This window comes from Neofelis nebulosa, chromosome 1 (assembly GCF_028018385.1).
Source record: "Neofelis nebulosa isolate mNeoNeb1 chromosome 1, mNeoNeb1.pri, whole genome shotgun sequence".
NCBI classification, from domain to species: domain Eukaryota; kingdom Metazoa; phylum Chordata; class Mammalia; order Carnivora; family Felidae; genus Neofelis; species Neofelis nebulosa.
The window spans coordinates 239972713-239987304 of NC_080782.1; positions in this window are offsets into that span (position 1 = coordinate 239972713).

Sequence of the window (14592 nt, forward strand, 5' to 3'; positions counted from 1 at the left end):
ATTTTTGTTTCCCTTCCCTTATGTTCATCTGTTTTGTCTCTTAAAGTCCTCATAGGAGTGAAGACATATGATTTTTGTCTTTCTCTGACTAATTTCACTTAGCACAATACCCTCCAGTTCCACGTACTTGCAAATGGCAAGCTTTCATTCTTTTTGATTGCCGAGTAATACTCCATTGTATATATATATGCCACATCTTTATCCATTCATCCATCGATGGACATTTGGGCTCTTTCCATACTTTGGCTATTGTTGCTAGTGCTGCTATAAACACTGGGGTGCATGTGCCCCTTCGAAACAGCACACCTGTGTTCCTTGGATAAATGCCGAGTAGGGCAATTGCTGGGTCGTAGGGTAGTCTGTTTTTAGTTTTTTGAGGAACTTCCATACTGTTTTCCAGAGTGGCTGCACCAGCTTGCGTTCCCACTAACAATGCAAAAGAAATCCTCTTTTTCCGCATCCTTGCCAACATCTGCTGTTGCCTGAGTTGTTAATGTTAGCCATTCTGACAGGTGTCAGGTGGTATCTCATTGTGGTTTTGACTTATATTTCCCTGATGATGAGTGATGTGGAGCATTTTTTCATGTGTCGGTCGGCCATCTGGATGTCTTCTTTGGAGAAGTGTCTATTCATGCCTTTTGCCCATTTCTTCACTGGATTGTTTTTTGGGCGTTGAGTTTGATAAGTTCTTTATAGATTTTGGATACTAACCCTTTATCTGATATGTTGTGTGCAAATATCTTCTCCCATTCTGTTGGTTGTCTTTTAGTTTTGCAGATTGTTTCCTTCGCTGTGCAGAAGCTTTTTATTTTGCCGAGGTTCCAGTAGTTCATTTTTGGCCAACTCCATTCTTAACTGAGTTTTTTCTCTGTCTTGGATTCTAGGTCTTCCGCTTTGGGGACAACGAGTGATGAGGTTATGGCCAGACCTTTTGGTGGGAGCAGTCACTTCTGGGCCAGAACATGCAGGAACAACTTGAGGGTGCAGACTTCCAGCACGGCAGCGCATAAAGTAGTAGCTCAGGGGCGTCGTGGTGGTCTTGTTGATGTGTCCACTTGGGGAGGATGCCATCCCCAGTTACTCAGCCAAACGCCAATCTAGGTGATGCTCCCAGGGTACTTCATAGATGTGATAAAGGTCCAAAGTCAGCTGACCTGAAACAAGAGTGTATTATCCTGGGTAACCTGGGTGGGTCGATCAACCAGTGGAAAGGCTTTAAGAGGAAGAAGGAAGTCAGCCTGAGGACAGTGGTGTCAGCCTGTGCCAAGGGCTCCAGCCTGCCCTCCACATTTCAGACCGTCCCAGCCAGCCCCGGCAATTGCATAAGCCATTCGTTCCAACAAATCCCATTATCTCCTATGGGACTGGTTGAACCCTGACTGATACAGACGCTATTACTCCGTGTCTTGAAAGCTATACTAGCCCACATTTTCAAACCTGACACTGTGTGTCCTTAGGCAGCGTATTTGTTTCCTGGGGCAGCCGTTACAAATTACCACAGACTTTGTGACATTTATGTGGAGGCTGCGTGAAGGCCAAAAGTTCCGTATCTGGGTGTTGGCAGAGACGTACCCCTCCGCAGGCTCTGGGGGGCACCTTCCTTGCCCTTTCCAGCTGCTGGTGGCCCTAGGTGTGCCTTCCTTGTAGATCATCACTCCTATCTTCGCTTTTGTCTTCTCCTGGCCTTCTCCTCTGTGTCCGTGTCACCTCCTCTTCTGTCTCTTGTAAGGACACTTGTCATTGGATGTAGTGTCCACCTAAATCATCCAGGGTGATCTCATCTCAAGATCCTAAATTATATCTGTAAGACCCCTTTTCCAAATAAGTTTACATTCACAGATTCTGGAGAATACAGTTTTTTGGGGGAGGGGAGCTAACGTTCAACTCACTATATGCAGTTTTCAGTTTGGGATAATTTCCTAGTGGGTCTGCAGCTGTAAAAATAATGGACTCTCGCGGTGCCTGTGTGGCTCAGTCAGTTAAGTATCCAACTCTCGATTCTGGCTTGGGTCATGATCTCACAGTTCGTGACGGTGCGGAGCCTGCTTGGGATTCTCTCTCTCCCTCTCCCCGGCTCGTGCGTGCACATGCTCTCTTTCTCTCTCTCTCAAAATTAAAAAATAAACATTAAAAAAAAAAGAATGGAATATAATATCGGTGACTTAATCAACCTAATTTTAACTTCATTCTGTTCTTCCCAGTTCCAAACTCTTCTCTGTTCTTCCATGGGTCCCAGCTTATTTCACTAATGACATAAGGTGATGGTTGATTATGATCTGCAGTCTTTAGGTGTCTCTTGGGGGTCCCCTTGTGTCCTGCTGCTACCCTCACAGGCCTCCACTGATGAGGGTGAGCGGGGGCAGCCCTCCCCTTCCAGTACAGTAGTGCCCTACTTCCCTCCATAACAGTCCAGTACATCAGTGTATGTTGGACGTTCCAGATCTTTTCCTCCTCCAGCAAGGTTATAGTGTTGAGTAAGTTAGCATATTCCGGATATATCTGCAGTGCCTTCAGGATCATCTCCACTTGATGCGCTTAAATGAAATTCAAATATGACTTTAGAGCCTTCAATGTCAAATATGACTTCAAAGTGTAATGTAGAATGTTAGTGTAGGTTTTTTCTTTTTTAAATAGGATTTCTACAGTGCATCTGATAGGAAAACATCCTTAAAATTTGTCAGTCCCTTTGGAGGCTGTTCAAAAATCTCACTTCTTGTCTCAACTCCCTTACATTCCAGGACCCCCCCCCACATTCTTCTTTCTTTCCCTTTCTCTTTTTCTATGTGAGGTCACATCCCACAGCCTGGGATTAAAAGTGTTCCCTTTATTTCACTGAGTACTGCTATAATTGATTCACTTATTCACCCATTTGTTCATTCAGCAAGAATTGGTTGGGTGTTTACCATGTGCCAAGCACTATTACCTGGGTCCTGAAGATACCAGAGTGTACCTTCTTTATCCATTCATCTATAAATGGACACTTGGGCTGCTTTCACATGTTGGCTATTGTAAATAATGCTGCAATAAACACAAGGATGCATGTATCTTTTTGAATTAGTGTTTTTATGTTCTTTTTTTTAAAGACATTTTTAAATGTTTATTTTTGAGAGAGAGAGAGACAGACAGAGCACGAGCAGGGGAGGGGCAGAGAGAGGAGACACAGAATCTGAAGCAGGCTCCAGGCTCTGAGCCATTAGCACAGAGCCCGATACGGGGCTCAAACTCACAAACTGTGAGATCATGACCTGAGCCAAAGTCGGACGCTCAACCGACTGAGCCACCCAGGCGCCCCAGTGTTTTTGTTTTCTTTAGGTAGATAAATACCCAGTAGTGGAATTACTGAATCATACGGTAATTCCATTTTTAATCTTTTGAGGAACCTCCATATCGTTCTCTACACTAGCTGCACTGGATTCCCACCAAGAGTGCACAAGGGTTCCCTTTTCCCCACAACCTCATCGGCACTTGGTATTTCTAGGCTTTTTGATTCTAGCCTTTCTGACAGGTGTAAGGTGATATCTTGTTGTGGTCTCAATTTGCATTTCTCTGATTAGTGTGGTATATATATACAGTGGAATATTGCTCAGGAAAAAAAAAAGTATGAAATCTTGCTGTTTGCAATGACCTGGATGGATCTAGAAGTGAAATAAGTGAAATGAGTCAGAGAAAGACAAATACCATGTGGTTTCACTCATATGTGCAATTAAAAAAAAACAAAGACAAAAGAGACAAAAAACAGACTTAAATACAGAGAACAAACGAGAGGGGAGGTGGATGGGAGAATGGGGAAATAGGTAAAGGAGATTAAGAGTACAGTTATCCTGGGGCCCCTGGGTGGTTCAGTCGGTTAAGCGTCCGACTTCAGCTCAGGTCATGCTCTCACACTCTGTGAGATCGAGCCCTGGGTCGGGCTCTGTGCTGAGGGCTCGGAGCCTGGAGCCTGCTTCGGATTCTGTGTCTCCCTCTCTCTCTGCCCCTCCCCTGCTCCGGCTCTGTCTCAGAAATAAATAAAAACATTAAAAAAAAAGAGTACAGTTATCCTGATGAACACTGAGTAAATATGTAGAATTGTTGACTCACTATATTGTACACCTGAGACTAATGTAGCACTATGTCACCTATATTTCAATTAAAAAAATTAAAGGAAGAAAAATATTTGCATTTGAGTTGGTAGTACAATACCAATGATACGAATGTCATATTACTTGGTTTTGAGTATGTGCCACACGCGTATGTAGATGCTATCCCTGGGGAAGCGGGCAAAGTGTAAACAGGAACTCTCTCTAGCATTTCTGCAGCTTCTTGTGATTCACAAACGAGTTCAAAATATACAGTTATTTTTCTTTTCTTGTTTAAAGTGTATGTATTTATTTAAAGTGTGTGTGTGCATGTGTATGTATGTGCGTGTGTGTGAGTGTGTCAGCAGGGGAGGGGTGGAGAGAGAGGACGAGAGAGAATCCCAATCAGGCTCTGCTCTGTCAGCGCAGAACCTGATGCGGGGCTTGATCCCACGAACCGTGAGATCATGACCTGAGCTGAAATCAAGAGTGAGCTCCCCCCCGCCAACCGGAGTTATTTTTCTTTTTTTTTTTTTTTTTAAATTTCTTTAAGATTTCTTTCTTTCTTTCTTTCTTTCGAGTGTGTGTGTGTGTGTGTGTGTGTGAGCAGGGGAGGGGCAGAGAGAGAGGGAGAGAGAGAGAATTTCAAGCACACTCTATGCTGTCAGCCTGGAGCCCGATAGGGGAGTTGAGGTCACAAACCGCGTGATCGTGACCTGAGCCGGTATCAAGAGTCAGATACTTAACCGACTGAGCCACCCGGGTGCCCCTAAAGTTATTTTTTAAAAGATGGGAAGATATAAAATGGATGAGATGCTCTTATAGAGCTGCCATTCGGATGGTTATGCAGAACAGGCAAGTAAACAGATACATAGACAAGGTGTAGCGGGAAGTGTATGGAGGCATTTCATTGCGGGTTCTGAGTAGACCATGTTGCTGGGACTTCAATATATTTGTATTTGTCAAGAGCAGGTGCCAGGCAAGACCAGCTGAGTCTGACCAACGGGCAGAAAAGAAAATTATTGGAAGGTACTGGTAGCTCGTTGCACTGCTGGGAAGACTTGGAGAACGGGCAGGAACCAAGGATGGCTGGGGTAAGCCACTGCACTCAGTGTGGGCTGTATTTGGTGGTTCGTGTCTAACGCACAGAATGATCACGATGGTTAGGACGCCAAAGGCATTGTGGTTTCTTCCTTGTTCTCTTTCTTGGATTGCTTGTTCTTGGAGAAGCCAGCCGCATGCACGGAGGGACCCCCAAACTGCCTTATGGAGAGGTCCACGTGGGCAGGAATGGGGTCTCCAGCCCACAGCATGTGAAAAGAGCCCGCGCGGAGGGCTTAGAAGACGGCAGCTTCGGTACCCATCTTGACTAGAACCTCACGAGAGACCCTGAACCACAGCCACCCAGACCACGCCTAGATTCCTGACTTCCAGAAACCGTGAGATAATAAAGGTTTGTCATTCCGAGCCTCTAAGTTTGGAGATAATTTGTTACACAGCAATAGGTAACTGATGCATGCTCCCTTCTTTCAATATTTATAGTCTATGGAAACAAACGTTTTCTCCTTGTATGATGCTCCTATTGGTCATCTGACCAAAGAGACACCTTTTGTAAAGGGAGACAAACCAAACCCTCATATGTTCACTCAGACCCAGGTCCTGTATGTCTGACCGATCTGCTTTCTTTTGTAAGTTCTCTGAGACTCGGGTTATGATCTGTAACTTGTGGATCTGATTGTAAGTTCCATTACCACCAACATCCCATATGTTAATACTAAACATGGGTGGGTGATAGTCCCCGTTTCTGCAAACGCTCCCGAGGCTAGAACTCGTACTTAAGAGTTTCCTTCTTTGCTGCTTATTCTGGATCCCCTTTGTCTTTAGCCAGCATCTTGACAGCTGGGGTTCTTTCCTCCTTTGAGTGATTCACACCTTCATTTTTTGAGGGATCTGAGCTTGTGTCTGTAGGATATGGATCTTTCATTAACTGTTATGGTTTTGCAATACGGCAGTAGGAGATGTCTGCAGGTATTACTAGGTTCTTCCATTAGCTTCCCTGCTTTCCCCCCTCCCCTGCACAGCAGGGACACCATTTCCCTGAAAAATGGAGAAGAGATCTAATTTATCAATTTCTTACAGCAGACAGCCTACTGTCTACTTCTTTTTTTTTCTTAAAAATTTTTTTTAGGGGCGCCTGGGTGGCGCAGTCGGTTAAGCGTCCGACTTCAGCCAGGTCACGATCTCGCGGTCCGTGAGTTCGAGCCCCGCGTCAGGCTCTGGGCTGATGGCTCGGAGCCTGGAGCCTGTTTCCGATTCTGTGTCTCCCTCTCTCTCTGCCCCTCCCCCGTTCATGCTCTGTCTCTCTCTGTCCCAAAAATAAATAAAAAACGTTGAAAAAAAAATTTAAAAAAAAAAAATTTTTTTAAAAAATGTTTATTTATTTTTGAGAGAGAGAGAGAGAGTGTGAAGGAGGAGCTGAGAGGGAGAGAGGGAGACACAGAATCTGAAGCAGGGTCCAGGGTCTGAGCGGTCAGCACAGAGTCCGACGTGGGGCTCGAACCCATGAGCCTTGAGATCATGACCTGAGCCAAAGTCGGATGCTTACCCGACTGAACCATCAACAGTGAACAAGTGAAAAGCAACAACGCGGAAACAAAACACCCAGTTCCAACTCTAGGAAAGCTGTCGGTGCCCTTTCTACTATTTACATCTTGCAGCCCCCAGAGCCTGTCCCCTACTGTCATTCTGTGTCGTCAGTGACCATTTACTCACAAGTGAGTTTCCAAGATCATTTGTCGTCTTTGATTTTCTACCTTGTCCAAACCACCACTATATAACATAATTACAAACTATTCATTAGAAACTACTCATAAACAAGGATACGGAAAAAATTTTTACAAATTATGGAAACTGTTTTGCAAAACCCAATGCAATTACGTTTGGCAACGTTCATGACCGGAAGGGTCAGCTCAGCGTAAAACCAACAACAAAAGAAATCCTTTCGTGTGTTTCAGGTAAATCTGGACAATAGAGGTTGCAGTGGATGTCTAACATTGTCTATGTCAGTGCTTGATGGTGTCAGGGGCAGGGGTGGGAGGAATAAAAGAAAAATGTTCTGGATTGGGAATCACAAGGTACAGGTTCTGATTGGCGCTCTCTGGAGACCTATTACTCAACACTTATGAACTGTGTTACCCTTGAAGTCACTTGACCTCTCTGTGCCTCGTTTTCATGTCCGTAAAGTTAGAAGGTGTTCGATCCTACGATCCTACAATAATGAGCCTGGAGAAGCCTAAAGTAAGATATTTAAAGATTTCTCAAGCACATGCAGTGGAAAGGTATCCTATTTCTCTGCCAGCAGGTTTCCCAACGAAAGGTGGAACATCTGATTTACGTGACTTCAGACCCAACTCCGGATGAAGCGGGAAGTGTTTACTACGTGGCCGTGGAATCTGGAAGTGGCTTCCAGGAATAGCCAGCCAGGTTGGCCAGGGAGGGCCACCCACATACCAGAAGAGAGGACAGTGGGAGAGAGAGGCCCTGAAAGGAGCCGGTCAGCCGTGATGGCCGTGCAGCCTGCGGTGACTCAGTCGGGTCAGCCGGACGGGTGTCAGCAGTGGGGAGGCAAGAGATCTTGACCGCCTAAGAGAGCTTGAATGCCTCGCTTCTACGGGGTGGTCACTGCAGGACAAAAGAATGGGGGGGATTCCGTACACAATCATTAGCGGAGAGCTTGAGGCTGTGCACCGAGAGGCGACACAACGTCCACCAGCGGACAGAGATGGCGGCTGATTGGGTGGACGTGGTCTGCACCGAGGAAGGTCTGAGCTCTGGCTCCGCGTGCTCTTACAAACTGGGCAGGCTCGCGACTGGAAGGGATGGAACAGAAGCTGTGCGCCCACCGTCAGCCGCTGGGAAGCGGCTGCACGCTTTTGGTCGTGTGGCGCTCACCTTGTGAAGTGTCTCGTGGCGGAAACGAAATCGCCCGCAAAATCCGAAGGCTCCCACGAGGCAGCTGTTGGCAGTCGCTGTCTTTTCAGGCTCTTCTTCGAGCGCGGAGAGGCCAACATCCGGGGAGGAAGCTGGCCTGCAGAATGCTCCAGCCGGGCTGGCCTGAAACGCTGACCCCGCTCACCCTGTACGGGAGACCTTGTCCGATGAACCCCCGGGGTCCTGGCCTTGGCGCCTGGCAAAAATACGTGCCCCCACGGCCCCGTGCGCCACTCGGTCTGGTTTCACCACCCTCCCGACACACCGTGTGTCTGTGTTGCCTTCCTGGCTCTGCTCGGGCTTGGGGAATGTTCTGGGTAAGTGGCCTGACAGGCTCCCGGAGCCACCCACATCCTGCATATGGCGACGGGTCTGCCCACCCGGGTCACCCGGTCACGGGTCACGGGTCACGGGTCGCCCGGCCGGGGACGCACCGCCAGGCTCTCTACTGGTGGGCGTTGTACAACCTCAGACACCAAAGGGCAAACGCTGGGTGGTGACCACAGACGTGTGGACACAGGTGGTACAAGGCAGGCTCAGAGGAGGTAAGGACCAGGACCGAGATGTTTTCTGGAGGCATCGAGTTTGTATCTTATAAACCAGCTTAGTTGATGTGATACTTTGCGCCTAACCATTCTCTGCCATTTTTTTTTATTTTTTTATTTTTGGTTGTTGTCTCACTGGCCCTGAGTGCCGCCCTTCAGGTAGCATCAGATAGGAACCTGGGCCAGGTAGGCTCCCGATGACCAGCCAAGACGGCTCCGGACCATTCTGGCAGTCATATGCGGAATGGCAGGCACAGGCGGTCTCTTCACGTGACCTTGGGCCCCACTGGAGTGACCTGAGTACCCAGGAAACCAAAGGTCATGAGTTTCAAGGCCCCTTATCCCATTTTTGTTTTTTGTCTTTTCTGAACTTTTCCAAATAGATACACATCACAAAGATCTGTTCTTTTATTTAGTATTTTTTGTAGTTTGTACCTTGGTACACTTTGGCCTTTTTTGGGGAACCTCTATATCTGTTTAAATGAAAAGCTTCCATACTCATAACTTAGAATGGTTTTTATTTTTGTAATGTTTTATTTATTTTTGAGAGAATGTGTGAGCAGGCGAGGGGCAGAGAGAGAGGGAGACACAGAATCCAAAGCAGGCTCCAGGCTCCGAGCTGTCAGCACAGAGCCCGACACGGGGCTCGAACTCGTGCTGTGAGATCATGACCTGAGGTGGAGTCGGATGCTTAACCGATTGAGCCACCCAGGTGCCCCAGAACGTACAGGTGTTTAAGTAAAAGTATATGGTTATATGTCTATATAAAAGCTACTCAAAGCAAGGCCGATGACTGTGGAAAATGGAAAGTGAAAAGAAAAGTGTCAGAACGAGAAAGCATTAACATACTAAATAAAGAGACAAATGGGGTCAGTATTATTATAACAGAGCATTAAAATTCCCTCTCAACTTCCCAAGAACGAAGGTAAAAAGGCAAACGCATGTGCATATATAATTGCACCGCTCACAAGAGACAGTGCTCCTGCCAGCAGACAGTCTTCCTCATAAATTTTCAAATAGATTTGTCACATGGTCAAAGATACTTGTTTATCACAGTGTCTGGTTCACAGGGGGGGGACTCAATAAACATGTTGAACGAATGAATATCGGATGTTAACGCTGCTGACATCGAACACCGTGGAAAACAGCAAAGTTCTGGTGACTTCCTGCGGGTATTGATGAGAGAGCCAAACCAGGTGCTGTGTGAAAAGCTTTATATCCGTGGACTCGTTTATTGCACACAAACACCCACTGGGGTGTTATTAACATTCCTGTTTCACGTGTGAGGAAGCTGAGGCATGAAGACATCAGGTTGTGTTTCCAGGGCCCACGGTGGGAAGTGGGAAGCCGGGGCTTGGATACAGTTGGCACGTTCGCTCGCCCATTCTGCCATGTTGCCCCACATTGCGGTGCGGGGCCCGTCCATCGTGGGCAGTTCAGCACTTTCGTAAAGTCCTTCGGGACTTCCTCAGGCCCTGTAAATCCCGAGCAACACCTGGAATGTGCATCTGAACATAAATGTGTTAACTCTGACCGCCTGCCGGTGGGAATGTCGACTGGTGAAGTCTTCCTGGAGGGTAATTTGGCCACTCCTGGGTAAGATGATTTAAACATGTGCGTCGTCTTTGGTCCAGGGTTAACGTCAAAGAACGTCCCATAAAGAAACGATCCCAAATGCATACAAAGATTATAGCTGCAATGGGACATATCTGAAATATTCAACAGTAAGGAAACTGATTTAAAACAAGCAGTTTAATACAACCGAGATAGAATAATGTGCCTCCACTAAAAATTGTCTTTTAAAAAGACACTTGAGGGGCGCCTGGGTGGCTCAGTCAGTTGAGCGTCCGACTTCGGCTCAGGTCATGATCTTGCGGTCTGTGAGTTCGAGCCCCATGTCGGGCTCTGTGCTGACGGCTCGGAGCCTGGAGCCTGCTTCGGCTTCGGTGTCTCCCTCTCTCTCTCTGCCCCTCCCCCGCTCATGCTCTGTCTCTCTCCCTCTCTGTCAAAAATAAATGAACATTAAAAAAAATTAAAATAAAAGACACTTAAATACATACAAAGATGTTCATGGTATTTCGTTACATGGGAGAAAATACAGTCTTAAACAGTAGGTGTATTGTGGCTCTAATTTTGCAAAGGGTACACCTCTGGTGGAATTTTAAACCAACACAAGCACTTTAAACGGATAGAGTCATCAGGCAGTATAGTATTAAAACTCAAATCTTATGATCCAGCCATTCCACTCCATATTACCTGCCTGAGTCACATGGACATAAACAGGCAGGTTTCATTTTCTTCTTCTTTTTTTAATGTTTATTTATTTTGAGAGAAAGAGAGGGCACAAGGGAGTGTGAGTGGGGGAGAGGTGGAGAGAGAAGAGAGAGAGGATCCCAAGCAGGCTCCCAGCTGTCACTCCAGAGCCCGACTTGGGGCTCGATCTTGAATCGTGAGATCATGACCTGAGCCGAAACCAAGAGTGGGACACTTAACCAACTGAGCCACCCAGGCGCCCCTACGGTTTTATTTTTTGATGATGCAAATTGGAAGTCACCTTAGTATCTATCAAAATGGAAGAGTTAAATACAATATGATGTGTCCTAACCACGGAATACCACGCAATAGCTAGAAAGAATGGGGTGCTGGGGCCCCTGGGTGGCTCAGTCGGGTGAGCGTCTGTCTTTTGATCTCAGCTCAGGTCATGAACTCAAGGCTGTGAGTTTAAGCCCCACATTGGGCTCCACAATGGGAGTGAAGCCTACTTAAAGGGAAAGAAAGAATGGGGCACTGGCATGGAAATATAAGAATATTTACTGGCAGATTGTTAGGTGAGAAAAGCAAGTTGCAGAAAGGAAAGTAGAATTTAAGTCCTTTGGAAGATTCACTGCAACATGCTGTCAGAATGTCTGCATGAGCATATGCATTATTGAGACGATTTACTCTGAAAGGAGACGTATGACGCTGGTTACTTATTCTGAGATGAGAAACAGAGGATGGGCTTTATAATAGAAAGTTCGTTTTAGCTGCAGGGTTCCGATCATGTCCAAGAAAAACCCAATTATATGTGACTTGTGCAATTAAAAATAAACTAACATTTTAAGTATTAAATGTACTAAATTAAGTATTAAATTTGTTTAAGAGTCTCTTATGGTGATGGGCGTGGAGGAGGGCACCTGTTGGGATGAGCACTGGGTGTTGTATGGAAACCAATTTGACCATAAATTATATTTAATATAAAAAAATAAATGTTTCTGTATTTTTGAGAGAGAGAGAGAGAGAGATGAAGAGAGAGAGAGAGAGAGAGAGAGAGAGAGAATCCCAAGCAGGCTTCACGCTGTCAGTGTGGAGTTCAGTGCAGGGCTCAGTCCCCCGACTGGAGATCATGACCTGAGCCGAGATCAAGAATTGGAAGCTTAACCGACTGAGCCGCACAGGCGCCCCTGAGGTAGATAACTTGACTGAGTTCCTTCTCCATCTAAAATAGCACCTGTACAACACCTTCTCATGGTGCTTAATTTCCTTTTTATTTATTTATTCATTAATTTATTTTTTTACCACTTGGCATACGCATGTTTCTTTTATTTGGTCTCTCTCCACTGCAGTACAAGCTCCCCATGGGAGGGCCCTTGCCTATTCGGTTTTCCGCCATTTGTTGACTGTAGCAGCAGGTGGAAAAGGGCCTTGCACCTGGAAGCCACACGGTGCCTGAATAACTCGGTGGCGGTGCACACACATGCCTGGGAAATAACGTGGAATGAGTTACACCCACTAAAGTACCAGGAGTGTTTTTTTCTGAGTGGTAGGATGGTTAATTTTTGCATATTTAAATGAAGTTTTCTTTTTTTTTAATTAAAAAAAATTTTAATGTTTATTTTTAAGAGAAAGAGAGAGAGAGAGATATCATGAGCAGGGGGAGGGGCAGAGAGAGAGGGAGACACAGAATCTGAAACAGGCTCCAGGCTCCGAGCTGTCAGCACGGAGCCCGACGCGGGGCTCGAACCCACGACCCTGAGATCGTGACCTGAGCCGAAGTCGGGCGCTCCACCGCCTGAGCCACCCAGGGGCCCCTGAAGTTTTCTTTTTTAAATGTGGGAGCGGGGGGGGGGGCTCAGCTGAGACAACTTCTGCTTGCTGAGACTCTGTTCTGTGGTCTCAGCGAGGTTTGGGTTGTTGACGATAGTATCCTTTTCCAGTGAGTTGATGATCCTGTAAATTGGTGTGCAGTTTCTTTCTTTCTTTTTTTTTTTTTTTGTAGGTGGCCAGGATGACTTTAATCATCAACCTTAAAAATTGATTGTGATTTTGCCTCCACCGCATCCTGTGGCAGAACGGGGCACGCTGTAATTAAGAAGCACGGAGTCTGCAAGGTTTCATTGCAATGTTGTAAGGGGTGAAGAAGGGACAAAGGAACACCACTGTGGCTGTGTACAGAAAGCTACTTGTAAGGAAGCTGTGCACTGTGGTCTTGCTCTACCTGTCTGTGTGGCCGCGCCTCAAGTGGCCTGTGTTTTCCTGGAACATCACAGGACTAGAAAACTGCAGGGAATGTTGTCAGGGCTAAGCTCTAGGGACTGACTTCTTGGAAACTGGTTCAGGGAGCCAGTCGCGAGTCTGTAACTATAGGCAGGGAAGTAGACACCCCTTTCCTCCCTCCTTCCGTGTTCTACAAGTGGGGCTGGGAAATTAAACCGACACAAGACAGGCGAACAAGAGAAAAGCACACAAAGTTTAACAGTGTGTGCGATGTGCAGTAACACTGGAGGAACTCAACGCTGAGCAGTGACTCAAAGGGGTGGTTAGAACTTGGGGCTCCATCTAGGGTCTTCGCAAAGAACGGTAAGTTTGTAGAGATGAGACAAGGCAAAGGAGAAGGGACTCAGGCTTTTAGGGGTGGCAAATTGTGGGAAAACTAATGGCTGGTAAGGGGGGTTGTAGCAAGATATGTATGTTCCTCTGGGCTCCTCCCTGGTGATTAACACAGGGATAAAGAGTTTTTTTTCTGCGTCTGCTGCTTCTCAGTTGTTTTCAGTGCAAAATAATCCTTGTGACAAAGTGGAGTATTTTAGGGTGGCATATTCTGGTCCCCTAAATTTGATAGTGAGACATGAGAATAAAATTGGCCCAAGGAAGAAGCGGGCTCTGCCCCCAAGTTCTCTGCTCAGCTAACATTGGCCACACGTCTACTACATGCCTACCCTGGACTAGAAGCTGTGGGGATTTTTAAGAAACGTACAAAATGGCGGGTGCCTTTACCGTGGCCGCGTGGTTGTACTTGGGAGCCATGATGCTTATGAGGTCATATTTCTGTCATCTGATGCCCTCCATATTTTCATAGCTTAGAGTCTGTGTGTCTTTCTTAGAACATGTCATGGGATCACATTGCTGCTGGGATTAGAAATGTAGCTGGGAATTTTCGAAAAGTCTTGAGCTGAGGTTACATAGATATCTTTTAAGGGCAAGTGTCTGGCTCTCAGTTCCAAAATTATACTTCTCGATTGGGGAGAGTGACTTAAAGCAGAAAAAATAAGATAAAAAACTAACTGATAGCTTCTTTAATTTGGATCCCTATTACCTGCCAAGAACTGTGTATCCCCATATTGGAGAGTTAATATTGCCATTTCACAGAAGGAGAAACAGAAGGTCAAAAAGCATACGTGCTTTTTGCGTGGACATGTACTGGTTTATAGGGATCGAATCCATGGTTGGCCTACTGAGCTGCTAAATGCAGTTACTGAGATGGAGAGAGTACTGGCATCATACACGCACGAGTTGACAGAATCTGTGACAAAGATACTAAGGCTAAGACTCTAGAATTAGGAGTAGATGTCGGGGTTGAGCTAACATCTCTCAGGTGGAACAATGGCTGTTTCTGAGCTGATAAACATCTGACACCCATACGGCTTTATGGAAGAGGGCCACAAAGGCCCCGTGGACTGCAGGCCACATGATGTGGCTAGAAAGGAAGAGTGGGCCATGGCGAGAGCCACGGCTGGGAGTCG